The 13,264-nt window shown below is 42.1% G+C and overlaps 1 long non-coding RNA gene across 1 annotated transcript in view; it reads right to left on the reverse strand.

Annotated features, from left to right (window-relative positions):
• Nucleotides 1–2,945: 2,945 nt before the first annotated feature.
• Nucleotides 2,946–13,264, reverse strand: part of LOC111096955 — a 42,247-nt gene continuing 31,928 nt past the window's right edge. The window contains exons 2-3 of the long non-coding RNA XR_005353190.1: nt 10,611–10,742; nt 2,946–5,554 (exon numbers count right to left, since the gene is read on the reverse strand). This is a non-coding gene — a long non-coding RNA (uncharacterized LOC111096955). The remainder of the gene's footprint in view (nt 5,555–10,610; nt 10,743–13,264) is intronic.

The following is a 13,264-nucleotide window of genomic DNA, read 5'->3' on the forward strand; positions in this document are numbered from 1 at the left end:
GGAAACGGGGATGCCCATATGTAATGGCCTAACCTGTGGCCTACAAAAGATGTGTCTACCCAAACCTCAGAATGTGACCTTATTTGGAAAAAGGGTCATTGCAGATGAATTAAGTTTAGGATCTTGAGATGAGATCATCCGAGATTAGTTCAGCCACTAAATCCACTGAAGACTGTCCTTGTAAGAGATAGAAAAGGACAGGCAGAGACACACGGAGAAGGCCACATGAAAAATAGGCAGTGATCAGAGCCATGCTGCAATGGCCAAGGAAGCCTACGGCCACCAGGAGATAGAAGAGGCAGGCAGGAATTCTCCCTAGAGCCTTGGTTCTGTTGACACCTCAATTCAGACTTCTGGCCTCCAGGATGATTAGAGTATAAGATTCTGGAGCTCCTGGGTGGCTCAGTCAGTTAGGCCTCTGCCTTCAGCTCAGAATATGATCCTGGGTCCTGAGATTGAGACTCCCTGCTGTGCAGGGAGTCCGCTTCTCCCTCTCCCTCTGCTTCTCCCCGCAACTCATTCTCTCTTAAATAAATAAAATCCTAAAAAAAAAAAAAAGAGTGTAAATTTCTGCTCTGTTAACCCCCCTAATTCATGGTGATTTGTTATAGTCCTGGGAAAATAATACATCACCCTTACCTTCCTCTGTCACAACCTCCTAGCTAAGTCAGTTAGCACAAATTGATACTTCTGATCATCATTTTCTTAATCTAAGTGAGGAAAGAATACCTACTCTGTAATCTAAGGTATTCTTGAATCTTGAAAGAAAAAATGGACACAAAGATGCCCTTTAAATAGTTCATGGATGTGAACGCAGTGCAAGGGTTAGGACTTCCAGGAGAGATAGGACATGAAATCACAGAGCACTGATGGTTATTCCTTCAAATGTTCATGTGTTCATTCAATATATACTGATCCAGGCCCTGTCATAGGCATTAGAGATAACAGAAGTGAACAAAATATAGCAAATCCTTGCCCTTGTAGAACTCACATAGTCATTGAGGGAGTTAGAACATGAACACACAGGTTAACCCATTTACTATTTCAGAGGGTGACAGGAGGTATCTTGGCTTCTGACACAGCCTATATCCCTTAATTTCAGGTCACCACTAATTTCATGTACCTGATAGTTTCTGCCACAAAGATGACACTGGAGATATTTATCTTTGATAACAAAATAAGCAGGTATCAAACATCAAGATGACCCAGTAACTCCACTGCTAGGAAGATACCCAAGAGATATGAAAATACAGGTCCATGCAGAACTGAAAAGAAGTCTTTAAACAAAACTCACATGCAAATGTTCATAGCAGCATTATTTACAATAGCCAAAAGGGGGAAGCGACCCAAGTATCCATGGACAGATGAATGGATAAACAAAATGTGATTAGCCATATCATAAAATATTATTCAGCCAAGGAATTGAAGAATTAATACATTCTCCCAGTGTCACTAAATTATTCATATTTAGGATCTTCTCCAGGTGGAAAAAGTGTGTGGGAGGTGCTGATTCCACCACCACCTTGCTATTATCAAGCATGTTATCCCTTGTCATCTTGGTGATGAAGAAAATGTTTTAGAAGTAGGTAGAGGTGATGGTTGCACACATTACAAATGTACTAAATGCCACTAAATGATATACTTTAAAATGGTTAATTTGGGGCACCTGGGTGGCTCAGTCAGTTAAGCGTCTGCCTTTGGCTCAGGTCATGATGTCAGGGGTACTGGGATAGAGCCCCCACATTGGGCTCCCTGTTCAGCAAAGAGCCAGCTTCTCCCTCTTCACTAATCCTGCTTGTGCTCACTCTATCAAATAAATAAATAAAATCTTAAAAAAAAATGGTTAATTTTATGTGTGAATTTCACCTAAAAAAAAAAAAAGGTGCCAGTGTGGCTCTTATATGTTGCTATCTGGAAGGGGTGGGAGGGGCAGGAACATCTCAGGGCTCACATCACAAGTGTGAAATCCATGATTGCTCAAGTTCAAAGCCAGAGCCTTGCCAACAGGGAAATAGGAGACAGGCTCTTACTTAAAGGTCACCCACTACAGGATTTGGGAGGCTCATAGCTTGTGGTGCAGGGAGGGGGCAGGGGCGGACCATGAAGTATCCGTGACACAAAACAAAGATAGAAAGTCTGGCCAGGAGTTAAAGAGGATCCATGGAGGGTGGGGTCACACACAAGGCCCCAGACCTTGAAGTAGCTTTCCGAGTGTGGGGCAGGGAGAGCTCGTGGTAGCCAGTGACTCCACCCTTCTTATCCCGGCACTGTGCTTCATTTCTGAGATCTCTCCTCCCACCTCAGTAAAGAGTTTTGCATGCACATTGCAACAGCATGTTAGGGGAAGGACATGATTTGGATTTTTTTTTTAAGATTTTATTTATTTATTCATGAGACACATAGAGGGAGACAGAGGCAGAGACAGAGGCAGAGGGAGAAGCAGGTTCCATGCTGGCAGCCCAATGTGGGACTTTATCCTGGGACCCCACGATCACAACCTGAGCCAAAGGTAGAGCTGAGCCAGTCAAGCTTCCCATGATTTGACTTAATCACTGCTGTAGCAAATTACCACAAACTTAATGACAAACAATATAAATTTATTATTTATAGTTCTGTAGGAGAAAAGTCTGATGTGTGTCTCACTAGGCTAGAACCAGGGCTTTGGCAGGGCTGTGCTCCCTCCAAAGGCTCTAGGGCAGGGCCCATTCCTTGCCTTTTCTAGCTTTAGAGGCAGCTTACACCCTTTGGCTTGCGCTCTTCACCTTCCAAGTCAGCAATCAAGCCACTCCAACACCCATCTATCATCCTATCTCCGTTTCTGGTTCTCTGTCTCCCTCTCCCATCTTTATTTATTTTTTTTTTAAGATTTTATTTATTTACTCATAGAGACACACACGGAGAGAGAGAGAGAGAGAGAGAGAGAGAGAGAGAGAGAGAGGCAGAGACACAGGCAAGAGAGAGAAGCAGGCTCCATGCAGGGAACCTGATGTGGAACTCCATCCCAGGTCTCCAGGATCACACCCCGGGCTGCAGGTGGCACTAAACTGCTGTGCCACCAGGGCTGCCCCCTCTCCCATCTTTAAAGACACTCCTGATTACATTGGGCCCACTTAGGTAATCTAGGATTATCTCCCCAACTAGAGGGCCTTAATCTAATCACAGCTGCAAAATTCCTTCTGCCATGTAAAGTAGCATATTGACAGTCTCCAGAGATTAGGACAGGGACATCTTCAGGGGCCTTCTGCCTACCACAAAGTGGTGGGGAAGGAGACATCTGCTCTACAGAATCATTGATGACCATTTAGCAGAGAGAAAGAGACCCACAAGTTGAGGGCACAAGAGAAGAACTAAGTAAATAAGCTGAAACTTTTTGATTATTCCAAATGAGCAAAAGCTACCCTAATAAACAGAAAAGGAGTAGCCCAATAGTATGTGATTATAAGAATAAGAATTAATATTTGAAGCATTTACTTGGTGCCAGCATCACACACACACACACACACACACACACACACACACACACACACATTGTATGTAGTATGTAAGTCACATTTTATAAATGAGAAAAGAGAGGTTATTAGAGATTAAGAGAAATTACCTGAACTCTCAATCTCACAGCTAGTAAGTGCTGCACATGGCATTTGAATCTAGTTCTGATGTGGGAGCTGAGCTAACCACCGTCACAGGAAAGCAGGTGACCTGCTGCATACCCTCGTACCAAGCCTTAGCTGATAGTTGATCCTTCATCAATGCAATAGTCCAGTATGGATATTTGGTGGGCAGTCTTTCCTGGTGTGATTCTGGAGCCCAAGCAACTTCTACCTGTGTCTCTGCCAGCTGCTAGATCTCAGGGTCTCCTGCCCCCAGAGGCAGACAGGAAAATAAGTGTTAAAGACAGTTTGCCTATTTTTTAAGCACCTCCTCCCAGAAGGGACGCATCTCCTCTATTCACATCCCATTGGCAGAAGCTGGTCATACGAGCCCACCTCGATGGTAGAGGCAGAGAAACCTTGCCTCTAGTAGGACAACTACTTTCCAGAAATAACTCTACACTTTCGACAGGAAGCATAAATGTGATGAACAGCAAACCATATCCAAAATGACAGTACTGACACATGAATGAGTGAGTGACTACATGAATGAGTAAATGAGTAAATGAAGACATCTTGCTTCTCATGTCCTCCTAACAAAAATTAAGGATACTCTCTCTATGAATCTGCTCTCCGTGGCAGGGGAGGAACAACTAAATCACCTAAACAATAAAGGCAGATCAGGTTTGCTAAGGTCTCTGGAATTATCAAAACAACATCAAAACATTCCATCTTTCCTAAGGACAGTGTTGAGAGACCTCTAGCTGTCCACATGTAGATAGAACAGGATCCCCAGTGTTTCACCAGACACTTAGATGACCGAGTGTAAGACTAGAAGATTCCAACCATGTCAACATTAGCTGTAATCAGTATGTTCTGGAAAACAGCATGCAAACAGAACCGTGACATGAGGCCTCTGCGGGAGTGTCATTAATATAAAGGGGCTCCTTTCTTCCTCTTTTTCTCTTCCTCCAGGCTGGAGATTGGGGAGCCATCCTGGATCACGAAGTAGTTCCTTGGGTTTGGTGGAGAAACAAGTGAGGGTAAAGCTGGTTCCCTGCCGAGCACGGGGTTACCCAACCAGTCTTGGGCTGCTGGACTCCAGATTGGGTTTATGTGAGAGAGAGAAACTTCTGTCATGTTGAAGCCACTGTTGTCTTCCATTTTTCTGTTACTCACAGACAGTCCTAATCCTGACTAATGCACACAGGACTCCGTCTCTCTTTATCAAAGAGTATCATTATGCAAAACACGCCACTGACCACCACACCAGCCTCCACCACAACTATTTCTATGCATCAAAGGATCTGCCTGGAAACCTCACTTTCATCACTGGCATTTCTGCCTTCCTACCTCACCTCAGCTGGTGTCTGTGATGGCAGGGCCTGCTAGGCAAGACTTGACAAACAGGAGTAAATGAAGGGTTTTCTCACAGGCCTTGCCCACAAGTTGCCTTGCTGTCAAGCCTGTTTTATGCTGAGTGACTCTGGTGGGTTGGGTTAAAAGTGCAATGGCAGAAATGCTTCCAAACAGCTGTCATCTTCCTGGAAATTGTAGCTTCCTGTTACCCTTGTAAACCTCCAGGGACAGAAGTTCAAAAGTGATCCACTTCCTACTGACACTTTTACAGTGAGATCTGCCTTCCCTAATCCTTCTGCTAAGGACTGGGCCTGCTAACCCAGATAACCTGTAGTCCTGGGGCAGAAGCTGCCTGAGGCAGGGCTTCTGCTGAGGCACAGTGTTGATATTTCTGTGGAAAGCTCTGTTTGTCAGTGAGGAACTCAAAATCAGTTTTGAATCCCAAAGATTTAGGACACACACTGGGGCATTGCTTCCAGTTCCTGGCTCCAAGGAAGGTCCCACTGAGATCGATGCTGGCTTTTTCTCCTTGGAACCATGGTTTGCAATATTTCTTTGACCATGAACCCTTAGACCAAGAGATGAATCTTGTGAACCACCTCCTCCTAGAAAAGAAGCACACATGTTCATGCAATGCACAACTTCGCCCATAACTCCCTAAGGCTCTCGGATCCCTGACACCCATCCATGAGTCTGGAGTCCCCAGGTTAAGAAGGCTTATGTTGAACTCCAGAGAAGATTTAGAAATATCTTAAGTCATCTAGTTTCTTCTTTGAGATAGAGTCCTCACTACCACTCTGAAACAGAGTAGCCCAAATTCATTCTAGAGGCTTCAATTGTCTACTGGCTTTACTATTACTTATGACCAATAGTGAGAAAAACATGGCACACTCCCTCCCTGCTCCCAGCTCCAAGGTCCTGTAACTGAAATTTAACTCCCAAGTAACTCTTCTTTCCTGACTTACACAAGGAACCCACACACAGCCAGATTGGACTATGTACAGTTTCCCAAACATGCTGAGGTGCCTTCTTCTGAACTCTGCCCTTGTTCAGATCATTTCCTACCCCTAGCTCTTCGCTGATCACTATCTGTCAGAATGCCATAACTTCTCCATAAAGCTTTTCTTGAACCCCACCTTTGTGCAGTCAGCCTGAGATTGAATATCTATTACAGCCTATATCACCTTCCATAGTGGATTATTTGGGCTTCTGTACACCCAAATATCTGAATTCTTGAGGTCTATGATCAGAATGATTAGGTTTCAATTCTGGCTCTGGCTCGTTCTTGCTGTGTAGCCTGTGTACACTTCCTAATCTTTCCATGCTTGTTTCCTTGTTGACAAAATGGACATAATAACAGTTTCCACTTCACAGGCTTAAATGAAATTTAAAATTCTTAGCATGGTGCCTGGCACATGGAAAGCATTTGATAAGGAGTATTTTTATTCTAGTGGATTGTACACTTCTGTCCCCATCCCCTATCATTAAGCTGTTAAGTAGTTGAAGGGAGAGCCTGGGTCTTAGTCATCACTTTATACCTCATAGAACCTTACCAAGAAAAACTTTGGACATAGTAAATAATCAATAGATGCTATATGAATGAAAATGAATCATCCATAAAGATTTTATCTAAGAACTTCAAACAGCATCATTGTCATCTGTATTTCAGGAATAGATGGGTGGGGGACAGACAGTGAGATGGATGCTAATTTGAGATGACACATCATTCTGGGTCTTGAAAAAACATTCTGATTACAACTCTGTCCTAACCCCAGAAACTTTATTCCATCATGAAAGATAGGCCAAGAATTCCCATCTTCTCCAATTATGACTTTTTTTTTCAACTCCTGTTTAATTGGACAGATATTCATTTAGCAACCATTGGGTGTCAGGTTTTGTGATGAGGGCTGGAGATCAAAATGTCTTTCTGGAGCACCTATGAACCAGCTGCCCTGGCACTGAAACTCAAGCCCAGGATTCAGGTCATGCTCACATTTTTATATTCTGTGAGTTTGAAGCCTAATAGCAAGGTCAAATGGCAACCGGCCTGCAGGATTTACCTGTCTTGTGACAAGAGATGCATTCTTAAGTCAAATTACAGAATAGCACACCATACTTCATTATATAACCATTCTAATAATATGTATAGAATATTTACTATATCACTTCTGACCACCCAGCCCACTGAGCTGATCCAAATAGGCTCCTTGTACACAGAAATGCTAGACATGATGTAACAAATTTATTTTTCACATAGCCAAGTTTGATAAGAAAAAATCCTCCGGTGCCAAGAATGGCACAAAATCAAGTCAGAGAAATAAATATGAGCTTATTCCAGGAAGAGGTCAGAGGAGTTTCAGATAGAGTTGTAGGCCCTCTAGGGCAAGGGAGATAGATATCTAAAGCCTACAAAAAAAATAATAATAAATTAAAATAAATTGTAGGTTTAACCCTAAGAGAGGAAAAGAATGAAACTGAACTCCTTCATAAACACATCATCTGCCTGAGGTTCTAAGGGGGGTATGAAAAGTCACCTAAGAAAGTCAAAACTTCGGGATCCCTGGGTGGCGCAGCGGTTTGGCGCCTGCCTTTGGCCCAGGGCGTGATCCTGGAGACCCGGGATCGAATCCCATGTCGGGCTCCCGGTGCATGGAGCCTACTTCTCCCTCTGCCTATGTCTCTGCCTCTCTCTCTCTCTCTCTGTGACTATCATAAATAAATAAAATTTTAAAAAAAGAAAAAAGAAAATCAAAACTTCGAGTCTACACCACACATAGGTTTAGGGCTTTAACTTATAAAACTTCTGTGATGTAGAACCTCTAGCTGGTAATTTAACATAGTCTAGGGTTACTCAATGCCTCCTAGAATCCAGCTAAAGCCAAGGCAAGATATACCTGTAAAAACGCTCTCAAAGGCCATCTCCTCCTGGTTGTTGCAAAGGCACTTTGAATTCCATGTGGATCATCCCTGCTCACCAAATCTGACTGCTCACCAAATTATTTACATATAATATCACTTCCCATTGGGGCACACATGTCCGGAAGTCATCCTTGATGTCCTACACCAATCTGTCACTAAGGCTCATTGACTTTACTCTGTAAATATCTATCAGATCTGTCCACCTCTCCATTTCCAATACTCCATCCTAGTCCAAACCATGGCCATCTCTCCCCAGTCCCCTAACTGGTTTACCCTGCACCAACTCTATCAGCCATCTTCTAGGACAAAAATAAGTCTGGAAGTGAAAATTTCATAGGATTTGACCTGCTATTTCTTCCCATCTGATTTCCACACTACAGAGTGATTTACCTTTCCATAAAACCCCCTGCTAAAATTTTCCAAGGCTTTACCAGTGCTTTTTAGATAAAGATAAAGCTCCTAAGCACAGCACACAGTGCTATTTGATCCACCTTCCTCTCCAGCCACATACCCCCCACTCTTCTTTATTCCCTCTGTACCTGACCCACTGGATTTCTTCTTCCCTGTCCTTTCCTTGTTTCTTGTCCCCACGGAACTTTTACACATGTTATTTCCACAGCCTAGAATATTCTTCAAACCTCTCTCCAATCATACAACTCCTTATCCTGCAGATCTCGAGAGCCTTGTCTGACCTTTCCACTTTCATCAAAGGCTTCATCACATGGTCTCTTAATGTGAAGGTCATCTTCATAGCAGTTGTACCAGTGAAAATTTTACATTTATCTGTGTGGATTATTTGATATGTCTATCTCCCCCATTAGAACTTTAAGTCTGATGAGAATAGGGACAGAGTCTATTATCACTGACCACTAAGTCTCCAACCCAATACCAGGCATAGGGTAGGTGTTTAGTGGGTTTGGAGGGTACATAAAACATTTAAAGCTATGGAATGGAAGGGTGAAAAGACTAGATGCAGGGTGACCAAGGTAGAAAGAGATGTAATGGTCCTGCAGAAGAAAGTGAAAACCTAAAACTAAGACCCATTCTTCATGCATCTCCTTGGCTAATTTTCTGAACAGTCCACTTTTTGCTTTAGGCATTTTATAAATAAGGAAGCTAGATATATCAAATGACTTGCCTGAAGTCACATAATGGTAGATCTATGATGTCTATCTAGGTTATCCTCATCCACTCTTCTTTTTTATTTAACAAAATTGAAATAAGCAGAGACAGTAAGGAGACCTGGAGTGAGAACCAGGAACTCTAATGTCTACAGGAACCAGGCAGGCAAAGACTGAGGTATAACAGAGTTAAGATAAGAAAGAGGGTTGGGGGATGCCTGGGTGGTTCAGCTGTTGAATGTCTGCCTTCGGCTCAGGGCATGATCCCAGAGTCCTGGGATCAAGTCCTGCATTGGGCTCCCCACAGGGAGCCTGCTTCTCCCTCTGCCTGTGTCTGCCTCTCTCTCTGTGTCTCTCATGAATAAATAAAATCTTTTTAAAAAGGAAAGAAAGAGTGTTGGTAACCACATCCAGTTAGAAGGGACATCCGATTTAATTCCAGCTCTGAATTATTGTTGGTGGATGGGAACATGGGCCCTCAATATTTTTCGGCTGTCCTAACTTTTAAGAGAAATTTAGACCTGGACTTTTGTATGAAGTCACTCTAATTTTAAGACACTATGCAGATCAAACAGAACATATCTGTAGGAAGAATGTGGGCTGCTGATGCCAGTTTGCAATCCTCAGCCTAGATGGAGGGGGGAGCAGGAGGAAAGATGCAGGGTTATCACTACAGACTTCTGTTGCATGGAAAACGGGGTAGGGCCCTCATAAATAATCTTAGCAATAGTTATCCAACTTGGACTTTGATGGTTCCATGAAACTAAGACGTCAGGATCAGTTAATCTGTAACTGGCTTTATTGTTCCAAGAGCACTATGTTCTGTTAAAGCAAAGAAACAAAGCCTGCAGGAGATTAACATCTTCATTCTCCCCCAGGAAGGCAATGGGGCAAGAAACCCAAATGGCCGTTGTGGGAGAATGTATAGATTACCAACTAGGTTGTTCGACTTCCAAACAAAATACAGGCCAAAGATAAGCTGTCAATGGCCCTCAACTTAATTCAAATTTCCGTTGAGACATTGTAGTCACTTTCAATATCCCAGAGTTCCTAGGAAAGTTTATCTTTATCTCAGAGTTCCTTTTTCCCCTAGCGTTTTCCCTGAAGAAATAAAAGCATGTCACACACTGCTCTTCCAAGAAAAGAAGCAGTGATCAAGCCAGGATATTCCTTAGTTCCAGTTCCTCTAACTCAGGAGAAGCCAGGCACATAGAAGGGCTTCCCAGATTTTCCCAGTTTGACCTCTCTCGCTTGACCACCAGCCAAGTACATGCCTCAGCAATCCCTGGGATATTTTTTCCTAAGCTGTTTATTTACTAGATTAAATCAGTAGCTTCTCAGCTGCCGTCATGATAGTTAGTTTGTGGAGCATGTTGCTGAGTTGAGATCCTAGAATGTCTCTCATACTCACCTGTAATTTTTAAAAGGCATCAGAAGCCAGTAAAAGAACTCAGCAACAATCTCCCCACATTCCTGGGTCATGGGAAGAGGAACCATTTGACTGCTCTCTGGGATAGTTAGAGTGTTTATGTCGCTCTCACGTTAGTGAGACTAGGCCAACTACTGGAACAAACAACCCAGAAGTCTTGATGCATTAACAGAATAAAAAATTGTTTCTTACTTCCATCACAGGTCAGTTCAGATTGGTGGTGTCGGGCCAAACTGTTCTGCTCCAAGTAGTCAATCAGGGACTTAGGATCTTTCCATCATGTGGTCCCACCATCCTCTTAGCCCAAGGGATGGCAATATTTTTCTGCAAAGGGCCATATAGCAAATATTTTAGGCTTGGTTGGCCATATGGTCTGTGTCACAACTATTCAACTCTACCATTGTGGCACAAAAGCAGCTATGGGCAATATACATACATACAATGTACATCAATGGGCATGGCTATGTCACCATAAAACTCCATGTACAAAAATAGGCAGTAGGCTGTTTTTGTTTGTTTTTTTTTTTACTGCAAAGAAAATTTATTTTACATATTGCTAGCCATGAATTTTTGTCATTAGTTCTTACATAAATACCACCTACTGCCACCATCCAAACGGCAGAACCATTTTATGTCCACATTTCACTCTGTATTTATAAAAAGAATTTACATGACTTACATAAATGTAACTATCAGTGATGTTTGCTAGTGTTACTCTAGGACCTTGTCTGTCTGTCTGTCTGTCTCTCTCTCTACATTCAGAGATGGATAGAGAAAGAGCAAGTTCCAGCAAAGAACCACATGTAAAATTAATGTCTCTCCCCATATAACTGTCATGAGGATTACATTACAGTGTCTGCAAAATGCTTAGTAAAGGTCACTATTTAGGAGTTGCTCAATAAATGCCATCATTTTAAAAATAAAGAATAAAGTACCTTTGATATTTACAGGAGTAAGTGGTCATATTTAATTGAGGGGACTCAGGAAATATTACAGTTGATTCTCAAAGGTAGGATAGGATTCTAACAAACAGAAGTGGGGGAGCAACTTGACCAAATGTATTAGCAGTTGGAAAGCAATGTAGGGTTAGTGAGTGCATATGGCTCAGTTGGCTGTAATACAGGGTCATGAAGAGGACCTGTAAGACATAAATCTGGGAAGTAAATAGGCTTTGAATACCATGTAAAGATCGAATGTTTGGTGGCAATCGAAAGCCACTGAAAATTATTAGGAAGTATACACATAAGTCTTGTGTTCCAAAAATCTGTTTGTAAATTTATTGTTTGAAACACAGACTATATTTTCTAACATAGTAAAGGCAACGTCCCTTTCCCTTCTCTGGGTCTCCTGACCCTTGTCACAAGAGCCTCAAAAAGCATCCTCTTTATATAAAAAAAAAATTATTTATTTATTTATTTATAAAAGATGCGGGGAGAGAGCACAAGCAGTGGGGGGTGGAAAAGGCAGGAGGAGAGGCAGAAGCAGGCTCCTCTCTGAGCAGGAAGCTTGATGCTGGGCTGATCCCAGGACACTGTGATCATGACGTGAGCCAAGGCAAATGCTTAACCAACTGAGCACCACCCAAATACCCCTAAAAAAGTCCTTCAATATTAGTTTTATATGATCCTGCATCCACCTAGTATTTAAAGACAGATTTGCCATGCCACTGAAAAGGCTCTTTTATTTTTAAATCTCAGCAAAGAAGGCTGACACAATAGCCTGTAACAAAAATCTCCCCCCAGACTTTCTGTGGATTGTAGCTATTTTAAGGATATTCAGTGCAAATGTGAATATTTGGAAGAAAAAAAAAACTATAAAAAAATCTATTTGTGACTCACAACGCTCGTGCTGAGTTTTTCTTAAAGATTTTATTTATTTATTTGACAGAGACAGTGAGAAGGAGAGAGAGAGAGAGAGAGAGAGAGAGAGAAAGTACAAGCAAGGGGAGTAGCAGGCAGAGAGAAGCAGGCTCTCAGCTAAGCAGGGAGCCTGACACGGGGACTCCATCCCCGAATGCCAAGATCATGACCTGAGCTGAAGGCAGATGTTTCACTGACTGAGCCACACAGGCGCCCCAATATTTTTTTCTACTATAGAAAAAGCCTTAGGTATTTGATATATTCTTGAACTCAACAATGCTCCTTCTAGGAATTAAGGTATAAATATACATACAGCTATGAGGAGGTCATCAAAGCATTGTTTAAAAATTTGGAAATAACCATAGAACATTGTTTACTCTATATTACAGGAAACTATGCAAGGAAAATGGTGTTATTGAAAAATATCAAAGGGACATTTTTGTATATATTTAGAAGTTGGTTTCAAATTAATATAAACAGTCTGATGTCATGTTAATAGGAAATATAATCAAAATTATAACATCATAATGTTCACATTCTTCCTCCGTACACCTCCAGAGCAAATTCAGTCTTTGTCTGCTCAGGTTCCCAACACCACTGCTGCCATGATACCCAAGCTACCTTTATGGTCTCCATCAATGACATCTTACCTCAAGCAAAGAGTTCTGTTTTTCTCAGATAAATTCTTTGAGTTTTGTAATGTGTAATCAGAATAATGCAGAGAGATGAACTGAAGAGGGAGTTAAGGAGAAGGAGGGCCATCTAGAAGGACAACACATCTACATAATAAAGTGCTACAATAAAGAGAAAAGGTGAGGAAGAAGAAGAGTTTTCTAGGGGATATGGAATAGCACAGGGTCCGAGGAAATGGGATGGAAGAAACAGAGCTGTGAGACCGCACTAGAGAAATGTATTTCAACCCTTTCATGGTTTTGCAGAAGCAGCAATAAAAAATTTGAGTTCTGTGAATACAGGTTTTGCTAGCTA

Source organism: Canis lupus, chromosome 1 (genome assembly GCF_011100685.1).
Source record: "Canis lupus familiaris isolate Mischka breed German Shepherd chromosome 1, alternate assembly UU_Cfam_GSD_1.0, whole genome shotgun sequence".
In the NCBI taxonomy this organism is placed as follows: Eukaryota; Metazoa; Chordata; class Mammalia; order Carnivora; family Canidae; genus Canis; species Canis lupus.